A 7,027-nucleotide genomic window follows, 5' to 3' on the forward strand; every position below is an offset into this window, starting at 1 on the left:
CCGTATTAATATGTTTCGACGATGTTTTTTTTTCGGGTCAAAAGTTATCAGGCTCGGACTAAGTAAGTTATCAAGTTCATGCACGCTAAAGGCCTGAGGCAAGGGGACTCGATCTCCCCTTTGCTTTTCGTAATTGCCATGGACATTCTCACGGCTATCGTTGTGAAGGGGCACGAGGATCGTGTACTGAGTACCATCAATGGGTGTAGCCCGATGCAGCGTCTGTCCTTATACACGGATGATGTGGTGCTCTTCATCAAACCAACTTCGCCAGATCTTCTGTTCATTAAGGAAACCCTTACCATCTTCGGAGTGGCATCTGGTCTTAAAGTGAACTTTGCCAAATCTGCGGCAATTATGATCAGGCAGAGACCGAGGACGAGGAGCTTGTAAAGGCGGCTCTACCATGGAAGATCGCCACCTTCCCGTGCAAATACCTTGGGATCCAGCTTAGCATAAGACAACTTAAAAGATCCGAGTGGCAGCCGGTGGTCGATGCGGCCCTACACATCTTGCCGGGATGGCAAAGGGGATTGGTGATGAGACCTAGGAGGCTGATCCTCGTCAATCAAGTCATGAGGGCACGAGCCACTCATCATCTCATGATTGCGGAGGCACCAAAATGAGCTCTTGAAAGAGTGGATAAAGGCTGTCGGGCATTCTTTTGGGCCGGGACAGAGGAAGTGAGCGGTGGCAAATGTGTGGTGTCCTGGGCCAAGGTGTGTAGGCGAAACCACATGGAAGGATTGGGAGTCATTGACCTATATAAACATGGCCTAGCTTTAAGATTAAGATGGGAATGGCTCCGACGGACAGACGCGTCCAGGCCTTGGCAGGGGCTTAATTTGGCGGCGGACAAAAAGGTAGCCCAAGCCTTTGGGAGTCTAGTCAAATGGAAGGTTAGCGCGGGAGACAAAATCTTGTTTTGGAAAGATTGGTGGCTGCAGGGTGCGACAATCTCAGAGATTGCCCCCTTGGTTCTGGCAACGGTTCGCACGCAAGTGGCCAATAGGAGGTTGGTATGTGATGCGCTGGGCATGCATGCTTGGATGAATGACGTAGTAGGTAACCTATGCATGGAAGGTTTGACCCAGTTCATCGGGCTTTGGGAAATCATCTATGAGGTTCAATTGGATGAACAGTTGGAGGACCGACCCATTTGGGCTTGGAACAAATCAGGAGTCTACACGGCATCATCAGCATACAAGATGCTTTGTGAGGCAGGAGTGAGATTTCACTCATTCGGAGCCATCTGGAAATGTTGGGCTCCACTTGCGTGTAAGATCTTCATGTGGTTGGCAGTACAATACCGACTGTGGACGTCAGATAGAAGGACGAGACATGGGTTGCAAGACCAAACATCTAGATGCTACTTATGCGACCATGAGGAGGACACGATGGACCACATTTTGCAGCAGTGCGTGCTCTCGCGGGAAGTGTGGTTTCGTTGCATTGCCAGAATGGGTTTGAGGATCGAGCTTTGCCCTGCAAATGACTCTAGGCTGGTGCAATGGTGGACGGAAGCTAGGAAACAAATTCACAAGCAAACTGGAAAGGGTTCGACACGTTCGTGATGCTAATATGCTGGACACTTTGGAAACAAAGGAACGCGAGGGTCTTTGGATCAGGCCAGACCAAGAATGAGGGCGATACGGTGGACTCGATCTTCGATGATTTGAGGACTTGGGCCATGGCAGGAGCGTTTGGAGGACAACTAGTATCCGAGTAGTCGAGTAGAGTGTGGGAGTGGGGTGGAGGCTCGGTTAGGGTCGGCTTGTGACTCCTAACTAGCACAATTGTAATCTCTTGTACATATATTTCTCTCTTCTATAAAGCTAAGGTACGCCATTGGCGTACCCTCGAAAAAATCACGTCTCTTGTTCATAAGTTACCATCCTGTTTATATAGATATTACTGGGGTATAAAAATGGTCAACCAACCTTCTTCCAAGGTGCAAATGAACCAGAGGAAATAAATAGTTGATGTCATCCTAGATTCCCCCTATTTTAATACTTCAAAATGTTTTGTAGCTCAAACCGTCGGTCATATTAAAAATCTGTTTTCACATAAAATATTTGTTGCGACAAGACCTTCAAAACTAGATCCCTTATTGATATGTTTCGACGACTATTTTCTAGATCAAAAGTTACCGGGCCTAGACTAAGTAAGTTATCATGTACTCCCTCCGTCCCAGAATATAAGAGCATTTTTGACACTAGTGTAGTGTCAAAAATGCTCTTATATTATGGGACGGAGGGAGTATGTGGATAACTAAGTTACATCTTGTTTATGTTGAAATTAATGGGGCATAAAAATGATCCTTCTACCTTCTCCCCGTGTGCAAATGAATTAGAGGACAAAAAAGCGGATGTCATCTTAGAATTTCCTCTATTTTAAAACTTCAAAATGTTTTGACTTCAAATAGCCAGTCCGATCGAAAAACCATTTTCACATAAAAAATCCATCATGACTAGAGCCTCAAAACTAGATCCCATGTTGGTATGTTACGACGACTTTTTTCCGATCAAAAGTTACCACTAATGGGCTAAGTAATTTATCATGCATGTGCTACATATGTTACCATGTTGCTTACACGGATATTACCGGGGCATAAACCTAGTTTCTCTAACCTCCTTATCATCTCAGGTTAAAGTTACCGCAATGTTTGTGTGGGAGTTATCACGTATACAATGCCTATATTACCAAACTATTTACACAAATGTTATCGGGGTATGTTTTTAAACAACCCCATCGCACAAGTTATCAGGACTAAGGCACATAAGTTTTCAGGTATGCGATGTGTAAGTTACCATGCTATTCACATAATAGTTATCGGGGGGATATTTCATCACCCCCTCCCCAAAGTTATCAGCACCGTGGCACATAAGTTATTAGGTCCGCTTTGTGTGAGTTACCATGCTATTCGCATAAAAGTTGCGTTACCATGGGACATTTCATCAACCACCCCTGCCCCCCCCACCGGTGGAAAAGTTACCAGGACAGGGGTACATAAGTTATCAGGTTTGCGATGAGTGAGTTACCATGCTATTAACATTAAAGTTGTTGTGGCTACATTTTATCACCCCCTCGCCAAACTTATCAGCACCGAGGCACATAGGTTATCAGGTCTGCGATGTGTGAGTTATCATCCTATTCACGCAAAAGTTACCTGGGGATATTTCATCACCCCCCCCCCCCCGCGCCAAAGTAATCAGGACCAGGGTACACAAGTTATCAGGTCTGTGATGTGTAAGTTACCATGCTATGCACAAAAAAGTTACCAGGAGTATATTTCATCACCCCCCTCTGCCTCCTCTAAGGTAGTGGAGGGAGTGGCCCCGCGCCTTCTTGATCGCAGACGGCAACTCCTCGATGGCGAGACAGTGGCAACGCGACGATGACGGTGGCGCATGCATGCGGCGGGACTGGCTGCATGGCGGGAACGTCGGCTCCTCCTTGACCCGGTGTCCAATCACTAGTAGAAAACATGGCTAATGTTCGGGCCTGGCCAGCCCATTAGTCCTGGTTCGTGTATTAGACCCGGTTCGTGAGCCCAGGGGGCCGGCCGGGGCCTCGTGGGCATTGGTCCCGGTTCGTGTGGAACCATTTGTCCCGGTTTAGCCACAAACCGGGACCAATGGTCCTCGCTCCTGGCCCACAACCATTGGTCCTGGTTCGTGGCTTGAACCGGGACTGAAGGGGGGGGGGGCTTTAGTCCCGGTTCATGCCACGAACCGGGACAAATAACTTGCCTATATATACCCACTGCCGCCGCAGAGCACTCCAGAGTGCTCTGTTTTGTCAAGCCGGCAAGGGGAGGGCATTTGGGTGCTCTAGTTCACCTCCTATGCACATGAGGTGTTCGATGAAATGCCCGAGCCACACTAGTTAAGCTTTCTCCTCTCGAAACTCGACCTCCGAGCTCCATTTTCAACGATATTTGTATAGATTTAGCGGTCCGTCACGCCCCGTCCCCGCCACGTCTTCACCGCCGTCGATCGCCCGCGCCGATCTCGTCGCCGGCACCACCGTGGTGAGCCTCTTGTTCTTATCTTCTTTCTGAAAGAAAATTTTTTGACTTCAGATAGATACTTGTCTAATTTTCTTACTTTTATTATTCCTTGTTATTATATAGTGCGATGGTTTTGGTATCCACCCCCGTCGGCTCGTCCTGACTATGATTCAGATATGGTATATATTATCTTTTCATAACTATTTGGTTCATTTATTGTTTATGACAATCATGCCGACCAATGTGACATAGATTTTATTTATCTAGGAGGTTGTTAAACCAGAAATTCCAACCGACCCTATTGTTGAGAGGTTAAATTTAGTTGAAGAAGAAAACAATTACTTGAAGGAAAAAATAAGAAAAATTGAGGAGGAGAAGATGATATTGGAGTTGCATGTTGCGGATGTCGTCGATGATCACAAGATCAAGATGGATGCAATGCGGTTGAAGATTAAAAAGATTAGGAAATATGCCATTCATACCGAGGCTTGGTATCATTATGCAGTTGGATCAGTTGTTACCTTGATTGCGGTTATGATCGCATTTGTTTTTGCATTGAAATGTTTTACATAATTTCAATGTATGGTTTAATTAGATGGTCTGGAGAGCTATATGTTGTTCAATGAGAACTATGTATGTACTTTGGTTTTAATGCACTAGAGAACTATGTATGTACTTTGGTTTCAGAGTTCATTTCAAATACTTTTCAACTTCATGGTCTTATAGCTCAAAATAATCAGTAAATGCATGAAAAATAACAAATGTAGTCAGAAAGGGTTGTAAATTGATGATGTGGCTTTGAATGGTGCATTTTGAATACAGAAAAACAATGGAGTTCAAATAAGTTCAAAAAAAAAGAGATCCCTTTGTAATAGACGAGTTTCCGTATGAAACCCTGATACTTCGAAAGAGATTGTCCGTTTTGTAAATGAAGTGCATCCAGTTTTTGCCTTAACCCTCTCTACTTTCTCGCACATGCTATGTGGGTGAAATGATGATACCATGCAGACTTGGAACCTTTTCAGAGTTCATTTCAAATGCTTTTCAACTTCATGGTCTTATAGCTCAAAATAATCAGTAAATGCATGAAAAATAACAAATGTAGTCAGAAAGGGTTGTAAATTGATTATGTGGCTTTGAATGGTGCATTTTGAACACATAAAAACAATGAAGTTCAAATAAGTTCAAAAAAATGAAATCCCTTTGTAACAGACGAGTTTCCGTATGAAACACTGATACTTCGAAAGAGATTGTCCGTTTTGTACACGAAGTGCATCTAGTTTTTGCCGTAACCCTCTCTACTTTCTCGCACATGCTATGTGGGTGAAATGATGATACCATGCAAACTTGGAGCCTTTTCAGAGTTTATTTCAAATGCTTTTCAACTTCATGGTCTTATAGCTCAAAATAATCAGTAAATGCATGAAAAATAACAAATGTAGTCAGAAAGGGTTGTAAATTGATTATGTGGCTTTGAATGGTACATTTTGTACACAGAAAAACAATGGAGTTCAAATAAGTTCAAAAAATGAAATCCCTTTGTAAAAGACGAGTTTCCGTATGGAACCCTGATACTTCGAAAGAGATTGTCCGTTTTGTACACGAAGTGCATCCAGTTTTTGCCGTAACCCTCTCTACTTTCTCGCACATGCTATGTGGGTGAAATGATGATACCATGCAAACTTGGAACCTTTTCAGAGTTCATTTCAAATGATGATATCAAAGTATTTTCTGTTCAAAATCATTAAAAGCAAAAAGAATTTTCATAAAGAACTTTTTTTGTTAGAAACTTTAATAGCAAAAAGAATTATCATAAAATAAAATTAATAAGTAATTATAAACAAAATAAAATAAAATAAATAAGTATTTTGTTGTAAGTAGAAACAAAACAAAATAAATAAAGCAAAAAAGAAAACAAAAAAAACTAGGAAAAAATAAAAAATTTGCCACCAACTGGGCCACCACGGCCTGAATACGACTAGAAACCCATCCATGGGCCAGGATTCAGGCCCATCAGGCATAGCAGTAGCAAGTAGGCCCGTAAGCCTGGAATGAAGAGGAGCTCGAGAGGGGTGCGGCAGTGGGGCTTATAAACCACTGCGCGCCCCTCTCAACTAGCGAGGTGAGACTAAACTTTGGACACGACGCGGGCAGCACAGGGGCCTTTGGTCCCGGTTGGTGGCACCAACCAGGACTAGAGGGGGTGCATTGGTACCGGTTTGTGCCACGAACCGGTACCAATGCACCCTCTTTAGTCCCGGTTGGTGCCACCAACCGGGACGAAAGGCCCCTGCTTCCCGCCCTTTGGGCTGCTGAAAAGAGGCCTTTGGTCCCGGTTGGTGGCACCAACCGGGACTAATGCACCCTTTAGTCCCGGTTCGTGGCACCAACCGGGACTAAAGGCCTCGCTATATAAGTTCAAACTTAGGAATTTTCCACTCTCATCTCGCAGTTGCCGCCCCCGACGACGCCGACGACATCGACGCTGCCAGGCTGCCCCGACGCCGCCCGCCGCCCCCGCTGCCGCCGTCACCGTTGCCGTCGCCCGTGCCCTCGCCGTTGCCCACGCCCTCGCCCTCGCCCGCTCCCCTGCCCCGATGCCCGCCGTCCCGACGCGCGCCGCCTCGACGCGTGTCGCCCCGACGCGCGCCGCCCCGGCCCGCCACCGTCGTCTCCGTCGCCGTCGCCCCCTACCCCGCCCCTGTCGTCGTTGTCGCCCCCGCCGTCGCCATCGCCCGCTCCCCTGCCCCGACGCACGCCGCCCTGACCCGCCCCCGTCGTCTCCATCGCCGTCGCCCCCTACCCCGCCCCCGTCGTCGCCCCCGCCGTCGCCGTCGCCGTCGCCGTCCTCCTCACTTGGTCCGGCCGGCGCATCATTTTTTTTCATTTATATATATGCTTATTTTTTTCATATGTATATGCTTGTTTTTTCATATATATGATATATGATGATATATATGCTTGTTATCATAATTGTTTTTGTTCATATATATATGATGATTTTTTATGGAATAT

The sequence above is a fragment of the Triticum aestivum genome, chromosome 7B, assembly GCF_018294505.1.
Source record: "Triticum aestivum cultivar Chinese Spring chromosome 7B, IWGSC CS RefSeq v2.1, whole genome shotgun sequence".
Lineage (NCBI taxonomy): Eukaryota > Viridiplantae > Streptophyta > Magnoliopsida > Poales > Poaceae > Triticum > Triticum aestivum.